General features: G+C 40.8%; 1 pseudogene; it reads right to left on the bottom strand.

Annotated features, from left to right (window-relative positions):
- The window catches only part of LOC110592326, a 771-nt pseudogene extending 261 nt beyond the window's left edge, over positions 1-510 (bottom strand).
- Between the last annotated feature and the right edge of the window lie 17,507 nt (positions 511-18,017).

The raw sequence follows: 18,017 nt of genomic DNA, 5'->3' as shown, positions 1-18,017 counted from the left end.
AGCAGTGTGGTTTGCTGGCTCCCAGTTTGTCTCTAGTCTTAATCAGCTGCATATCGTCAGGATTTCAGTGGTGCCCCTGAAGATTTTAGTGGTGATGCCTAAAGCCTGGGAGATGGAAGGCTCTCGGGCCCCAGACCAGTGCTCTGGGCCGGCACAGTCACTTCACACAGGGCTACGGCCCCAGCTGGTACCTTAGTGGCCAGCAGCATGACCCTGATCTCAGTGAGGTCCTCCTTGGTAAACACAAAGCCCACCTTCCCCTGGACATGAGGCAACGGTTTCTCCAGAGCTGGGTTGTTCTCCAGATGCCCTTGCATGGGCCTTGTGCATCGTGGTGTTCTTGCCCTTCAGTACAGCAACCTTCCCACGGAGGGACATGAGAATATGCTGCATCTGCTTGGAACCTACGTTGCGTGCTCCCACAGTGAAGCATTTTGGATAATCATCCAAAAGTTGGGTGATGTTAAGGAAGTAGTTGGACTTCCAGCCTGCCCTGTCTTCCCTGAGCATCATGGTGGTGTGTCAGGGATTGTCACGTAGGGTTCAAAGACAATGTCACTCTCACGAGGATGCCTGGAGAGACCTCCTCATTCTTTTGGCTGGCCTCTTTTGGGGCTAGCAAGCTGAATCATCTTACCAGATACTTTCAAGTGTCTATTATTATTATTTTTTTAAGATTTTATTTATTTATTTGAGAGAGAGAGAGAGCACAAGTAGGGGGAGCGGCAGGCAGAGGGAGAAGCAGGCTTCCTGCGGAGCAGGGAGTCTGATGCGGGGCTCGATCCCAGGACCCTGGGATCATGACCTCAGCTGAAGGCAGACACTTAACCAACTGAGCCACCCAGGCGTCCCATCAAGTGCCTATTCTAAGTTCACAAAAAACCTGGAAATCCCCATTCCCTCAGACTTGCTGTTTAGGAAACCAGAGGTGATGTTTACTTGTTCCTTCTCTCTGCTGACCCCTTCCCCAGGCCTGCCTGGCATCCTACTAGGTCTGCTACTCACCACAGAAGTGGTTGGCAATCCCCTCCATCCAAAATCACCCTCGCACTCTGGGGAGATGCTCTTAGGCATGCACCCTTCCTTTGGGATTACATTAGGAAGTGAGGAGTGGGGTGTCCCAAATATAGCATTTACTTTTTTTCTTTAGTATGATTTTCCAACTTGTTGTGTATTTTGTCCTCTGGAAGAGAAGGATAGGAACATAGAATAAATCTTCATGTCCTCTCCTGACTGTTTTTATCTTACAACTAGCTAGATGTGCACTGAACAGTTTATAATCCGAGTCTGTGTGTGTGTGTGTGTGTGTGTGTGTGTATGATGGGTGTTTGTTTTGAAAGTAGAGAGTTGATAAGGAGAGGAGAGAAGCTGAAATCATCACTCTATGTTTCAAGTTGCAGGTTGATAGGAATGACCCATTAGGGAGAGAAGATTTGGTGTAGGAGAGGGCAGAGCATTGCTGGAGTGATTGCTTAAACAGGAAGAAGGGATGGTAGTTAGTGTTCTGTTGGTCTGCCTACCTGGACTTTTGCCTTTTGCTTTTCAGTTGAAAGTTTCCTGCCTTGTTCACTCTTGCCTGATTATTGCTTCGGGTGTTCTGAATAATGTAGCAGAGTCCTTAAGTTAAGGATCAGAGAAGAAATCAGAACTTTTGAGAGGTCCAGATTTTGGACTTCCTAGATTTTTCACAACAGCTTTGTATTGTGAGCTTAAAGTAGCAATATTCAACCAGGAGAAAGCAATAGAAGTTTACAGATAATCATGGTTAGGTCTGTAGATTGATTTGTTTTCCTGAACAAAAATGCAGACTTCTTCCATAATGGTAATTGTTAGTGCTGAAGTTGAGAAAGCAGTTGGGGCATGGACTCAGGATAAGTATAGAGGACCAGAGGGTCAACATCAGAACAAGGTAGAGAGTGTCTTATTGAAAATTATATTATTTTTAAGTCCAGTGAGTCATTGTAACATCACATTGAAGGATATTATCACAACTCCCTGAACTTGTAAATTATGCAGCAGTCTTTCTTGTCTGGGATGAACATGTGCATCTGTGCTTTGCTTCCAAGAATGAAAATTATGTTTGTTTTACAACTGCATAAAACTTAGCATAATTCAATGTGCAGGTAACTGCTTTAAAATACTATTCTACAGAAATGATATCATTCTGAGCTCAGAAAGAAAGGGGTAGGAAATCTCCTTAGGCTTCAATTGCTGAATACACAGAGTCCTTAATAGACTATTTAGACCTATCAAGAGTCAGAAGTGGGTTTCTTTTAGTGGAGGGATATGACAGACCAACATGGCTGACATCAGAATGTTAGGAAGACACATCTGGGAACATCCAGTAAAGAAAATGGCAATGTTAGGGAGATCTAGCGAGAGACAAAGATGTCCAAGTGGAATGAAAGAGAATGTAGGCAGGCAGCTCTGGTGGGGTTGGAAGTTGAAGACCAGAGGGGGAGGTGGAACAGAGGTAGAGGGTGATACCAAAAAGGGGCCACGTGTCCAGTGGGGAAGGCAAGCCTGACAGGTGGAAACAAAATTAGCTAGAAGCCTATAGAGAGGTCAGAAGTGCTCAGAATCCAGGCAAGAAATTCACTAACACTTATGGGGCATCAGAAGCAACAAATAACATGAGCTCAAGATAGGATTCCAAGCTCAAAGCATTCTAAGACGGAGACCAGATATGGTCTTGGTGTGATGGAGATAAATAGGTTAATGTGGCTCAAGTGAGTAATGTGGTCAAGTTATTCTAACGCTCGGCTCTCTAGATTTTCACATGCACACACACACACACACACGGAGGACTGAAAAATTAAAGAACAGAATGTTCACAAAGTCTCTTAGAAGTAGAAGGAAAATATAAGTGATTTCATTTTGGGGGCACCTGGGTGGCTCAGTCGTTAAGTGTCTGCCTTCGGCTCAGGTCATGATCCCAGGGTCCTGGGATCAAGCCCCGCGTCGGGCTCCCTGCTCCATGGGAAGCCTGCTTCTCCCTCTCCCACTCCACCTGCTTGTGTTCCCTCTCTCTTGCTGTCTCTCTCTCTCTGTCAAAATGAATAAATAAAAAATCTTTAAAAGTAATTTCATTTTCTTTTTGCTTCTGTATGCTTTCTAAATTGTCTTCAAAGAATGTTATTAAAAAATAATAATATAAAAATTAAAAAAAATTGACCCAAATAAATTGCAGTGTATTTGCAGAGAGTTTGAGAATTTGGTATTTGTTCAGTGGGACTGGTGACTGATCCTGCCTAGAAGGGGCACAGATGTAAAACTAAATTATTGCAGGACACAATAAATTCTCTTGGAATTGTGTAAATTTCCATATTCAGTTTGCTTGCCTTTTATCATCTAGTGGAAATTTCTTAACGGACTGGTAGAACATCCACTTGCTTCTGAAACAGTCATTAGGTTGGGTCTATCTGGAACAAGATGAAATAAGAGTTGGAAATTATTGAACTGAGGTGATTAATTGGAAGGATTCAAACTGAATAAATTAAGACTGGACCCCAATCCCTGTACTCAGCTGGATATTTTTTATTGGCCTATTGAGCCCATAATGGGATAATGGAATAAGAAGAATGTTGGGCTTTGTTTTTTAGTTCATTTTGCAAATGAGAAAAGCCTTAGGCAAAATTCCTTTTGTTCTTAATGCCAAAATATTTCACCATTAACATAAAATGTATTAGATAATAATTTTTAAAAAACACTGGACCAATAAACCTCGAGTAAATTGTTTTTTAAATCTTGTAAAATTTAAAAATGTTTCCTGTCCCAAATATTTTCATTAACCCCAATAATATAAGTAGAGCCAAAGATATTAACAATGAGAAGATAAACAAATCCTTCTCAGTTAAAGCTTTTATTCATACCTCAGGAATTGGGTTATAAGAAAATAAATATTTGGTTTCATGAATGAAATTGACTATTGAGATGTATTACACACACATGTACGTGACAAATTACAGTTCTCTGGTCCAGTTGGGAAGTCAGTTTGAATAGCAGTCATGATTTTAACCCGTTCTTATTCGTGTGCATCCTCTGAATTTTGGAAAGGCAGAGTTGCATTAGGACAGTAATTGGATGGTTTGGCCATAGACTTGGATGTGAGATAATTCACATGCTGTGTCTTTAATTAATGCAAGGCCAGTTATGTTTAGCAAGGGATAACAAATGGGCCATTGTCATGTTCAGAAGATTCATACCACCCTTACCCATGGGTTGGGTGGATAAAGATCACAGAGGAGCCCCTAAGGAATATAATGATGCTAGATAGACCCTAAATGTGCTATTCCCCACATAAGCACCAATTGAGGTTGTAATATGGAATTTGTCAGGACTCTGTTAATTACAAATCCTTTCCACTCTGTGCTAGAGTGACATAATGAACCTCATTTAATATGGTGTCATTAACCTGCTGTGAGCCCAGTGATTACTCCCATCCACAAATACTCTCAGCGTGACCCCTAGGTGGGCGGTGGACATGCCTGTTTTTTGATTCAGTTATTTGCTCTGTCATGAAGGCTTTGGATGAACTTACTCAGGCTGAATGGAATTTAGTTGTTAGGAGGCCGGGTCTGGGATGATTAGGCCAAAGTAGCAGCTTTCATTGATGTTTTCCCATCTTTTATGTTCCACTTAACAGATACAACTCCTGATGACTCCAGCCCAGAAGTACAGATGTACCATTTTTTCCTAGTTGATCCTACCATTTATCCTCTCCCATATAATCCCACAGGCTTTCTTGCTTCCGGATGGTAGTTGTGAGACTGCCCTAGTCGCTCCTCTTTTACAGGTGTGTGTGGGGGCACTGAGCCCCAGCATCCACTGTCTCCTGCAGCCTTGGCTCCCCTGTAGCCCCATCACTGCTGTGTTGGTGCTGGTGCATTGACTGGGCGTGGTCGCTGAGCCTGGCATAGAACCCGAGGCATTAGAATGGCTTCCCTAAACTTCCATTCCAAAGTGGGGTGTCCTTTCCTTTTCTTTCTCTTTGCATGGGGTTAAGCTGCTCAAGCCCAGGGTCCAGGCTACATGGAATCCCACAGAAGCCCTGGGCCCTTTCTGTGTGATCTTTTATTTTTTGTTCGAAGCAACTGGTAGAACCTATACAAGTTTGTCTTCATGCCTTCCCCATGTCCTCCTGCATCTGTCCACTTAGGATCAACCATCAGATTCCCTAACCAGTGAGAGCAGAGTTGGCAGAGATGCCCACAGTGGCTTCTTATGAGCTGCTGTGAGCTGGCATCAGCTCACCACTGTTTATGGGTATCGCACACTTGGTGTTGTGCTCCTAATTCCAATTAGAAGGGAAGTTAAAATTCAGGGGAGTCAACAGTACAAAGGTGTACCTTGCTTAATGCAGTAGAAATGGCCCAGAAAGTTACACCTAAATAGAATATTTATTAATCATAAGGGAGGTCATTATTTCAGAGAAAACTATAGTAAAAAGCTTAGTAAAGCAAAGATTTCAAAAAATATATAGTTTTTTTCAAAATAAACCATGCCTCCCGATTTATCTGATTTATACACTTGGAGTTTATGTTTCACATTTTCTTTAAAGTAATATATGCCTATAAAACTAAAAAAAACTTAACAGTTTTATGGGGGGCTGTGGCTTGAGCAAGTAGCTCTCAAGAGTCTTTCGTTTTTTCAGTTGTCTCCTTCCCTTCAGATGGAAAGATGCCCGGTTTCTTTGGCAGCTTTTGACGGGCATCTAGGAGTCACCTGCAAGGACATGTTGTGTTCTGTGGGAGAATCTGCATTTCTGTTTCGTCATGTACTTCCTCTGTTCCTTTGAACAGAGGCATTAGGAAGCAGGAAAGCTGGATTTGGGCTCTGGTTCTACTCTAGATGGCTGCATGAGTTGGCCTCTGTGAGTCTCCTTTTTTAATCAGTGAAGTGAGAAGGGTCTGCTTAATGATTGCTAAACTTGTATCTGGTGGTGCAATTTTAAAAAACAAAAATAAATGTGAGTGTCCATCTTTGAAACCACCACCAAATCATGAATTTCTCTATTCACATTCAAATGCTAACTGCGAAAGACACATGTGTTGTGCATTTATGAAGGCAAAAAATGGCACAGAACTTTTGGGAAACTTACATATTTAATAGAGCTAAACGATTCATGCCCAGTAGTGGCAAACTGCATTCTTGAGTAATGGTGGAATATATTTTCTCAGGTGATAGCTTAAATTCAGTTCTACTGGGGCTTAATTAAGGGGTGCTTTCTGTAGTCATGAGCAATTCTATGTAATAAAATTACTGAAGAAATAGAAATGCTCCAGAAAGCTATGCTAGTCTTTGGCGTTGGAGGAATAATCTGGTTTAGTTAGTTTGAGTTTTTAAATTTGAAGGAGATTCAGGGCTCTTTTGAATGGACCAGGGGTGAATCCCCGTGGTGTTGGTCTGTTGGAAAGAGCCAGGGAAGTTGATTTTGTGTCTGGGCTGTTGGGCAAGTTCCCGAAACCAATTTTCTGCTGGAAACAGTGTGTATCCTTCTGGCAACAAGCTGCTTGAGCAATGAGCTGTCACATTTCAATGCAGAAACCTTTTGTTTGGCAATGAGATAATTTTAGTTCTTATTCTATCAGGAATCTATTTACAAATTCAGCATAAGTGCATTTGGAGTATACTACCTTCTTCATAGGGGAGCTAAGGTCCAGAGCAAATCATAGCGTGTGTGTGTGTGTGTGTGTGTTTCTTCTTTCTCATCTGTCCCTCCTTCCATATGCCATGTTTTGATACAGAACAAGGGCAACCTTGAAAGGTGGTTCCCAAAGCACAGTATGTGCAGAGTGCAGGGAAGCACACCCATTCGTCGCCTTACCGATGGAGGTCAGAGAATGATTTAGAAGATGAATCTGGGTGTATCTGTTTCTGAGGTTTTGTTGGCATCTACTGGCTTTTGCACTAGATAAGCTTTATCAGCCTCTCAGCGTTATTTTTTTTTTAAGATTTTATTTATTTTTTGACAGACAGAGACACAGCGAAAGAGGGAACACAAGCAGGGGGAGTGGGAGAAGGAGAAGCAGGCTTTCCGCTGAGCAGAGAGCCCGATGTGGGGCTCGATCCCAGGACCCTGGGATCATGACCTGAGCCGAAGGCAGACGCTTAACGACTGAGCCACCCAGGTGCCCCAGCCTTCTCAGCTTTAAACATCTAAGATACTAAGACAAAACTGGAAATATTATAAAGGATGTGCTTGGATTAAAATTGCTCAGAGGTCTGCGAAGACAGATCATCCAATCCTCTTTATTTTTATCTTTGGTTTTTATAGTATAAAATATTGCCCATTTGTTCTTACATGCAACTATAATGGCTTTCAAGCACATTTTCCAATATCATTTTGTGATACCCTATTGCTTATGCAAGGAAAAACAGACACGACAAAATTACATTGCTTTTAAGGTGGCTTAGATGCATGTCTTCTAACACAGAGCTTCGTGTACAATGTAATCTGAACAGAATCATGGTATCTTCCTTCCTTTCCAAGAAATTCCTGTTCACTTACCTTTATTTATGTACCAATAGAGACCAAACTGCAGCTTTCCTTTACATTTCCTTATATTTTCTCTGTTCACCTAACCTTTCAACAACCCTTTTGAATTCAACAGAGCATGTAATTATTGCACCATATAGAAACAGTTGGGGGAAACAAATGGCGTAGTGCAAAAGGTGTAATTTATGGTGGTAAGTCATCCAGAAAAATGTGGAAAGAATGTTCAATTTATTTTAAATATCTTAATACCATTGCCTTTTTTCTTTCAATTTTCACATTAAATTCTTTGTGTGACACATGAAAAATTATTAAACACAAGCTTATATAAAAATCCAGCAGAAGTTGCTATAAAAATTAGAATGTTCCAATTTAAATGACAATAGGAAACCAGCAGGGTTTAAGGCGTTTATCTTCTTGGTTCAAATAGGTGAGTATAACTAGAGCCAAGACATTTTCGTTTGTCAGCAGCTCAAATAACTTATGTTGTTCAGTTTTAGAAAGATACAAAGGTGAGATTCTGGCCTTATCGAGCTCCTGCATAAAGTAAGAGAGTGTGTGTGCGCGCGTGTGCGTGTGCATATGTTTGTACGGTGGTAGAGTGGAAGTACTACTGACACTTTGATGTTAATTTTATCTGAAATCTGATGTATAGAATATAGGACTGTAGCCATGTGAAAATAATGCACTCACAGTCATGTTATCACATGTATGTTTGTGTATGTATTTGTATACCTTGTAAATTTATAAATAGCATACTAACATTTAATTCGGGAGTTAGGACTTTCAAAATAAGCAGAAGTATAGTATATGGGGAAGCATTATTTTGAGGTGTCTACTTCATTTTTTAGGCTATTTGACTTCTATTAAATCCCAGTGTTCAACTATGGATTTCTCCCATGTTTTAGCTCAGGTCCTCTCAACACTGGATTCGACAGAATCATCTAGGGAACTTTCAAAAAAAATTCCGACACCAGGACTCCATCTCTGGAGGTTCTCCTGTCATTGGTCTGGGGGTGGGGCTGGGCATTTTTAAATTTTTAAAAGCTCCCTTGATGAATCTAATGTGCAGTCAGGGTTGACAGCTACTGCGTTAGCCATGTGTTGACAAGCAGTCACGGCCAATATCTAACAACCACCACGTGGTGGTCTTGAGTTCCCGGGGATCTTTCCTGCCATGGTGACTGTGGAGACCTAGAAAAGCTGAGGTCTGCAAAAGGGTGCCGTCTCTTCAGGCAAAAAGAACCAGGAAAGGCACTGCAAGGAAATGACTCAGGAAGAACTAGGCGTTAGGTGATGTGCACAAGATCATAAGCCGAGGTGGAGTCAGGCCTTGAGCCCAGATCTTCTGGAGTGAGAGGGTTGAATGTGAGTCTCTGGAGTCAGACTGCAGGCCTGGGTATGTTGGCTCCTAATTAACTGGCTGGTTGAGTGATGATGGGTATGTCACTTATTTGTCAGTCTGGTAAAGACTTTGGAACTCTTTACTTTTGAGCCAGTTATGTTTGGGGAAGAAAAATATAGCACCACTCTCAGTCTTATGTGGCAGGTCTTAGTTACATAGTCTCTTTTGGCCAAAGTTTTCTTTGGCCAAAAGAGACTACCTATAAAATGGAGATAATTATTATTATGCCTACTTTATAGGTTGGTTGATTGAGAGGATTAAATGATGTAATAAATGTAAAATCACTTGTAACAGTACCTCACATATAGTACTCCTCAATACTATTGTTATTATTATTATTACTATTTTTGTTATTTGACTGTACATTCTATTCTCTTTCTATTGTACTATGCCACTTATTCAGATTCTGTATATAAATCTCAATTTTAAGTTTTTTTTCTCATGACCTGGAATCTTTTAAAGATTTTTTTTTTTTTTTTAAGATTTTATTTATTTATTTGACAGAAAGAGACACAGTGAGAGAGGGAACACAAGCAGGGGGAGTGGGAGAGGGAGAAGCAGGCTTCCCGCTGAGCAATGAACCCGATTTGGGGCTCGATCCCAGGACCCTGGGATCATGACCTGAGCCGAAGGCAGATGCCCAATGACTGAGCCACCCAGGCCGCCCGACCTTGAATCTTTTACTACTAGGAGAGGACACTAAATCAGACACATTAAGTAACTTACCCAAGGTCACTAGCTTGTAAGTAATAGAGTTATAAGTTGAAACCAGGTGGTCTCGCTATATGGTCCTGTTTTTAACCACTTTGATGTACCAGCCTCTCAAATGAAAATAATGCAATGTACAATAATTTTTTTCTTAATGCATGTGAGGTTTCAATGTTCTTAATGTCTCAGTTAGATAGGTGTCTTATTGGGCATGAAGATCCAATTTTTCTCTCTGCAGTTGCATAGACTTGATTTAGGTTTCAGACAGACTTGAGTTTGAATTCTGGCTCCATCTCTTATTAGCCATGTGACTTTGTGCCCATTATGTATCCTCTGTAAACTACAGTTCTTTTGTCTATTATGTGATGGTTGAACAATACCCACCTCATGAAGTGGTCATGAGTTGATGTTTGCAGAATGCCTTGTGCTGTGTCTGGCACATATGGGTACTTACACACTATAATAATACGGGTACATAAATTAGGTACTTAAGTATCTCTAGGAAGATGGGTGTATATTTCCAAATGTTTGAAGTATTTAAGTACTTAAGTACTAACATTCAAGAAATTTTGTTGTTGTTTTTTTTTTTGTTTGTTTTTAGAGAAAGAGAGCATGCACACACGGTTGGGGGGAGGGAGGGAGACAGAGAAAGGGAATCTTAAACAGGCTTCTAGCTCTGTGTGGAGCCTGACGTGGGGCTTGATCTCAGAACCCTGAGATCACGACCTGAGTCGAAATCGAGAGTTGGATGCTTAACTGACTGAGCCACCCAGGCATACACTCCCCCCACCCTCTGCCCTTTTTTAAACCTTTGAAAGAACGTAGTATCCTTGATTAGATTGATTCTTTTGACTCAATTGGTTAGGCTGCGGTCCCTTAAATTGTCAAGAAGTGCCTTGATGAAGACTTAGTGCAGCTGATTTAGAAATGTCTCCTCATTTACTGCTGGGAAGCTGCCTCCTTGTTAAAGCAAAATAAATGTTATAATATATTGGCTCATATAAGCAAAGGAACATAATTTTCAATGAATGATGCCTCTCTCTTTGAGCTACTGTAAAGTCATTTGTCAACATCCATCCTCAGAATACATGTATGTGAAAATTCTCACAGAACATGCATGTACATCTGTTGTTGCTGGCTTTTCCCACTCCAGCCTTCAGCTGGAACCCACACTGTGAACAATAGGATGAAGTGTGAAGAATGTTAAGACCAGGGGAGTAAAATGTGTGTGGGTGGGTGTGGGAGTTCCTGTGTGTAACTGCCTTCTCAAATTAAATATACATTGTTTCTTAATTACCTACTATTTTAGAATTTATGTGCATTCCTATATACCACTAGTTTGGATAATCGAGGGTTGATCATACATAGACTTATTTTAGGGTATTTTTCCTCTGCTCTGTAACATCTGATATTTAGAAACTGTATCCCCTTCTAGATATTTTTTATTTTTTCCATGTTCATATTAATGCTTCCCAGGATTTATTTTGAACAATTCAACCTTGTCAAAGGAGAATCATGCTTTCCCAATATTGTACTTAATTGTGTGCACTGTTACTTCTAACCCGTGTGATTTATATACCTTGCACACTTTGTCAACAATGGCATTCCTTTTTATATTCCCACTAGGTAAGAATAACACCTTATAACCTTGTTCTCTCTCCTTTCTCTTCTTTGTTAGGTAAAAATGAAAGGGTTATTTTGATTTATAAGGAGCAGCTTAGCTTGGCTCTCACCTTCAAGATGTCCTTGCTGAGTGAAGAAAACAAATATATTTTGTTCTATAAACATTATATTAGAGAATTTTCTTCGCATGTTCTTGAACTTTCTGCCCCTTGCTTTGGAAGTCCTCCCTTGCCATGGAAAGGGAGAACTGTAGAGGATGTGGATTCTTGGAAATTCTCTGTTCAAGCCAGATTTCTTGTCTCCAGCAGTGTATATTTGGGGGACATTAGGTTGCTTGCCTTTCCTATAGTTGTGACAAGGTAATAATTCATGTTGCCTGATCAAACACTTGACAGGGCTTGGATGTCAGGCCAACCTTTTAGAATTTTGCATTGACAATTTCTGAATGAAATAAAGACTGCAGTTTATATTCAGTCCAGGGAACTTGATCCTGGGCATAAAATTAGAAAATTGGGAATGGTTTGTACTTAGATAAGGTTGATTTTGCATTCAGATGATACTTCATTTTATCTGTCTATCTATACATATCTTTTTACAGTCACTTTTTTGAAGGTGATACTTTATTTTTTAATTTATTTTATTTTTTTAAAAGATTTTATTTATTTATTTGACAGAGAGAGACACAGAGAGAGAGGGAACACAAGCAGGGGGAGTGGGAGAGGGAGAAGCAGGCTTCCCACGGAGCAGGGAGCCCAATGCAGGACTCAATCCCACGATCCTGGGATCATGACCTGAGCCCAAGGCAGACGCTTAACCTGAGCCACCCAGGCGCCCTGAAGGTGATACTTTTTATACAATAAAATGCATCGGGGTGCCTGGGTGGCTCAGTTGGTTAAGCGACTGCCTTCGGCTCAGGTCATGATCCTGGAGTCCCGGGATCGAGTCCCGCATCGGGCTCCCTGCTCAGCAGGGAGTCTGCTTCTCCCTCTGACCCTCCTCCCTCTCCTGCTCTCTGTCTCTCATTCTCTCTCTCTCAAATAAATAAATAAAATCTTAAAAAAAAAATAAATAAAATGCATCAATTTTAGGTAGAATTCATTGGCAAATGTATATATTGAGGTAACCAGCACCCTAATTTATAGAACATTTCTGTTATGCCTGATTTTTCCTTATGCCCCTTTCAAGGTGATAAGAACACCTTCAGAGACTGTCATTCTTAAATGAAGATACATCATCAAAGCCCAGTTGTAACTGTGTGGCTAAGACTAGCTTTACTTTAACAAAAGCAAGATTCACTATAATTACTTTATTTTAAGTAGAAACATGCAGGCACTAAAGGAATTGTTACTCTTGACTGGCAGCTCAGAGGAGGAGGGGAGGAAAGGATGGAAGTGGGTGGATGTTGGGCAGCAGCTTACCTATTGCAGTTAACTCAGGATGCTGGCCTCGGCTTTCAAGGGAACTGTCTTTCTGGGCTTTAGCAAAAGGGATGAATTACAGTCGACACCTGCAATGAAGGACAACAAGATGACCTAAAGGGAAAAATGTCACATGTAGTAGAGGTCAGAGAGCCTTGCTGAACTGTTATTCAATAAATGCAAGATTGGTTGTTGCTATTCAACAAATGCAGGTTTGGTGCAGAGACCAAAGGAAGCTGCCAGGGAGTCAAAAGATGTTAAAAGGTATGTGTTCCCAGGAATTATTTTGGGAGAGTATGCAGAGTGTAAAGAGTATACTGGTCGAGGTCCTGACCCTTTATTAAATAAAAAAAATGGTGCGTGGGCAAGGCAAAGGTGGGACTTGATAGTGGTTGATGTCGTGGGTGGGAGGGGTGAGAATGAAGGCAAGGAGGCTGGTGATCCCAATTAAACAGGGTTTATCTTTGATGAGATAGGTCTGAGTTCTTTCCCCACCGCATCTCTGTGGGCGTTTGATAGTGTTCAGACAGCTCAATTATAGGATTTTGATGCCTTTAGTGACTCAGTCAATCATCTGTAGTAAGGTTCGGGTGGTTTGCATGCTGTAATGTGCTGATGAAGATGGCAGTGAGCTCTTTCATTACAAGAATGGTGGGATTGCAGCAGGGGAAACGCCGAAGCTATTTCTCATTTAAACTGCCTGCACACAACTGGATCACAAAAGAATAGTTTGGAAGACAGAACAAGATAGCAGCCTCGGAACTACCCATATGCCAGGCTTTATTTATTTTTTGTTATTCCACTTATGCAACATTATTCAAATTGAAGTACGTGCAACTTGGTCCAAAGACATCAAACAAGTAAGACTTCTCTGGAGAGGGGATTCAGAGCAGTTAAAATGGGATTAAGTAAGGAAGTAGGGAGGAAAGTGCAGTGGATACTGTGGTCGGATTTCACGTCCAAGTTCAGGATAATTTTCCAAAGCAAAAGGATTCTAGTGATGCCAGAATATTATGCAGAGTCTCCAGGGTAGTGGCCCATTGGTGTTTTCTGCCATCCTGACAAGGAAAAATGCCGGTGGTTTAGTTGATGCTACAGGCTCTCTATGGATGCCTGAATTTCCCTTTGAGATTGTATTTCATTCAATCCATTGATTTTTATTTTGGTGTTCCTCTGACCCTCCTCAGAAGTGGGGTGAACTGTTCCTTTTACAGTGTACTAAAATATCCTTTATCCATGATACACGTCTGCGTATTACTTTTTAAATAAGGTAATTCTTAAATATGTATGCACTTTTTTCATACACATATACTTGAATTACCAACTGTTTGTTGTTTTTAAAATAAACTGCGGCAAACCACTGTGTTTGATGGTTATATTCCTCCTATGAACAGGCCTGTTATTTCACTTTTAGTACATGCTAATTCTCCTAAGAACATCGTCCTCAATTCATTTCCCGAGAGACAGGGTAAGAAAATACCAATTTATCAGGATCAGAATATCATACGATTTGAGAAATTTTAGGTATGATTTTTTCCAACTAAAGTAATTTCAATTAAGCAATAAACAAACAAAACAAAACATACAACCTTCCTTTCTAATTCTCCAAATCACATTTTGAATACAGTCCTTCCACTTCCCCCAACCTATGGAAAGCTAGTTTTCTTCTCTGTTTTCATACTTTACATGTGGCTGGATAACAAGGACTTTAACGTTCCATTTTATAGCTAAAGACCTTGACCTGTTGGTTCTAATAAAGAGTTATGAATCATGCCCCGCTAAAATGACCTCACTCCCCCTCCCCTCTCACTCTGATAAATTCCCTTGGTGGGTGATAAAACAATGGATTGAAGCAGACACATTTGGTCTCTGTTAAAGCTATTTACAGTGATTTCTCTGCGACAAGCATTGTACTTAGGGTAACCAGATGCTCCTCTTTCGGGGTCTGTCTTGTAACATATTCTCTCAGTACCCCAGGAAATCCTTGGGGGCCAACAAATTATCTTCTCTCTGCAAGTACAGTTATATAATTTAGCTCCATCCAGGAGAAGCTGTGAATATAGGGAGGGGAAAAAAACACAATGGGAAAGCCACCTTTAAAACAAAAACAAAAAAAACCCCCGATCACTTAACCAAATACCATTTGCTTTCTCTTTGTCCATATGTTTAGCTTCCTACAGTGAGGGACTTTAGAGGTGGGCTGGCAGCTGTCTGGAGGACATTAGTGATTTTCATTCTTTGCTGTTTTGTTTCTGAAAGAGTACAAACTGCGTGAGCCATCTAAAGGCTCAGGGAAACAGATAGCCATATCTTAGAGTTTATTATGAGGTCCAGTATTCTCAGTTTTTCTGATAAATGTATTATGTACTTTTGGCCGTTTTATCCTCTTGATGGTGATATATCATTAAAAAAAAAAAACAACTTAAAATCAACTTGCACACCAACTTAGTCTTCTTTCAGAGCATTAGGCTTTAATGCTTCTAGGGCTACATGTTTCAAGAAGACATTTCTGAAGAGGAGTGTATTTATTTACATCTGTGGAAGATTTGAACGATCTGTTATAGATCACAGCTTTTCAGTTGGATGGTTGGTATTGTTTCACCTCTTGAAAGCTTCGGTACCCTCCATCTTCGTCCCTGTCTCCAGGTCTGCCTCCTTTTTTTTTTTTAAGACCAATAATAAGAATAATAGCACTAAGAATATTGTTAAAAACTGCAGTCTGCTTTACTTCTTAAAACATAGGTGGGTGCTTCTGTGTAAGCTCCCAGGAGTGTAGAGAAATTCGTCTTGGTTCCTCCAGGTGAGTTGCCTGGGAGCCCAGAGAGGGCAGAAAGGGTGTGGTGGCCCAGAGCCTTCTCGTCTTCAGCCTCACCACACACCGTGGCTTCTGTTCCACAAGCGAATTGCACAGTTGCCAGCTATAGAAAATAACATCCCGGGCGCCTGGGTGGCTCAGTCGTTAAGCGTCTGCCTTCGGCTCAGGTCATGATCCCAGGGTCCTGGGATGGAGCCTCGCATCAGGCTCCCTGCTCCGTGGGAAGCCTGCTTCTCCCTCTCCCACTCCCCCTGCTTGTGTTCCCTCTCTCGCTGTGTCTCTCTCTGTCAAATAAATAAATAAAATCTTTAAAAAAAAAAAGAAAAAAGAAAATAACATCCCCAGGACAGACTATCAGATTTCATGGAGGCAAGGTACTTTTTTTCTACTGTTTCAAGAATATAATTTCCTTTCAGCAGTGATAGGCAAGTGAGTACTGAGAATTATATGGCAACTTTCTTCTCACCAGCTGTGAGAAGTCTAGTCTGGGGGAGCAGATTTGAAAGAGAACAACTGTTTCTGTTTCTTCAGGGGAGAAATTAGTGTGAAAATTGGATGATGCTCTACCCTAAAGCCATTTGGTATCTCTAGGACAGTACCTGGCGAAAAGTAGGCATTCAAATATTTGCTGAATTAAAATTTCTGTATTGAAAGTATCTATGAACTGGAAAAAGAAAAGTAGCGTTTAAAATATTAGGTTCCGGGTGCCTGGGTGGCTCAGTCGTTAAGCGTCTGCCTTCGGCTTGGGTCATGGTCCCAGGGTCCTGGGATCAAGCCCCGCATCAGGCTCCCTGCTCCGTGGGAAGCCTGCTTCTCCCTCTCCCACTCCCCCTGCTTGTGTTCCCTCTCTCGCTGTGTCTGTCTCTGTCAAATAAATAAAATCTTAAAAAAAAAAAAAATTAGGTTCCAGTAATGGTTGTTGTAGGAAGGGGACTACATAATTAATGTCAATGCATGCACATACATTCAGAATGTGTATATACAGGCTATGGAGATTTCACATGTAATCCTTTGATGATTGGATAAAATTCCCTTGTTTTATATTTTGATCTTTGACTGTTTCCATTGTTTACTCTGGAACTGGCTCTCAGGATCTAAGTTTCCCATATGTAAAGATGCCATATTTAAAAATTATTTTGGAATCCTTGATATAATCTTCCAGAATTCAATTTTCTGAACTGAAGTCTGCTTTTGGCAAAAAAAAAGGGGGGGATTTTCTATGTACAGTTGAGGCATAATTTGAGAAATGTTGTTATACCATTCAAATTAAAGTTAGAGAAATAGAGAACAGTCCAAACCTCTAATATGATAGAAAATAACTACCAAGTTTGGTGAGAACTTACACTCAGAAAATTAAATTCAGTTTGATTCAATTGTATTTAACTCAACTCATTAAACATTGCTTTAAACTTTGCACCAGACATTTTGCTAAGTGATATAAGTACAGAGTTGACTTAGATACAATTTGTACCCTTCAGTAGCTCACAGACTGGTGGGAGGGTAAATGATTCCCCCAGAATCTGTCCTCCATGAGAGCAGAACTTAGTTCTATTTATCTGTGCATCCCTGGTGTCTAGAATAGCTTTTGGCACATAGTTGGTGTCTCAGTCTTCTCAGGCTGCTGTAACAAAATAGCATAAACTTGGGTCACTTAAACAACAGAAATTGATTTCTCACAGTTCTGGAGGCTGGGAAGTCCAAGATCAAGGTGCCGGCACATTTGGTGTCTGGTGAGCACTCACTTCCTGGCTTGCAGACAGCTGCCTTCTTGCTGTGTGCTCACATGGTGCATGCTCATGAAGAGAGCAGAGTGAGTTCTTACGGGGACTCCACCCTCATGACATCATTTAAACCCAGTCACCTCCAAATACCATCACATTGGGGATTAGAACTTCAGTGTATGAATTTTGGGGGTCATAGTCGATCCCTAACAGTAGGTGTTTAATTAATAACTTTTGAATAGAAAAGAATGGATGGATGATTGTGTTGAAGGAAGATTCTGATTATTGTGTACTTGTATGGGAAATGGTCAGTAGTAGGAAAATTGAGCTCACTTCTTCCCAGTCCTCATCATCATCTATAGAAGGTCACAAACTTGGCCACACTTTTCAAATTCTAGACTACAACCTGGCATATTTGGATTGATTTGGATGTAAACCTCGCATCACTTAGAGTTGTCTCAGGGCCATCTTCTTGCATGGGACAAAGCATAAATTAGTGATTTCTTTAAGATGGGTAAGTTTCTGAGAATCCTTTTGCAGGCGTTGAATTCCCAGTTCTCTTCCTCAGGAACAGGAAGAAAAGTCCACTTTGGGAAGCTGGCTTATAGTAAAAATGGTCTAGAAACTCTAGATCAACAGTATCCTGACCTGCTGCAAAAAAACAAGCCCTTTCCCTGCATCATCCAGAGCAGGTGGGTTTCTCTGCTAGAAGAGTGACCACTAACAGAATTACAGTAGCTGGCCTCCTAACTGTTGTGATTGGATCCAAGAGGTGGTTCGTTAATCAACAAAATATGCTAAAAGTAAAGAGTCTTAAGACAGGAGGCATGAT

The sequence above is a fragment of the Neomonachus schauinslandi genome, chromosome 3 (genome assembly GCF_002201575.2).
Source record: "Neomonachus schauinslandi chromosome 3, ASM220157v2, whole genome shotgun sequence".
Taxonomy (NCBI): domain Eukaryota; kingdom Metazoa; phylum Chordata; class Mammalia; order Carnivora; family Phocidae; genus Neomonachus; species Neomonachus schauinslandi.
This window is presented reverse-complemented; position numbering and strand designations above follow the sequence as displayed.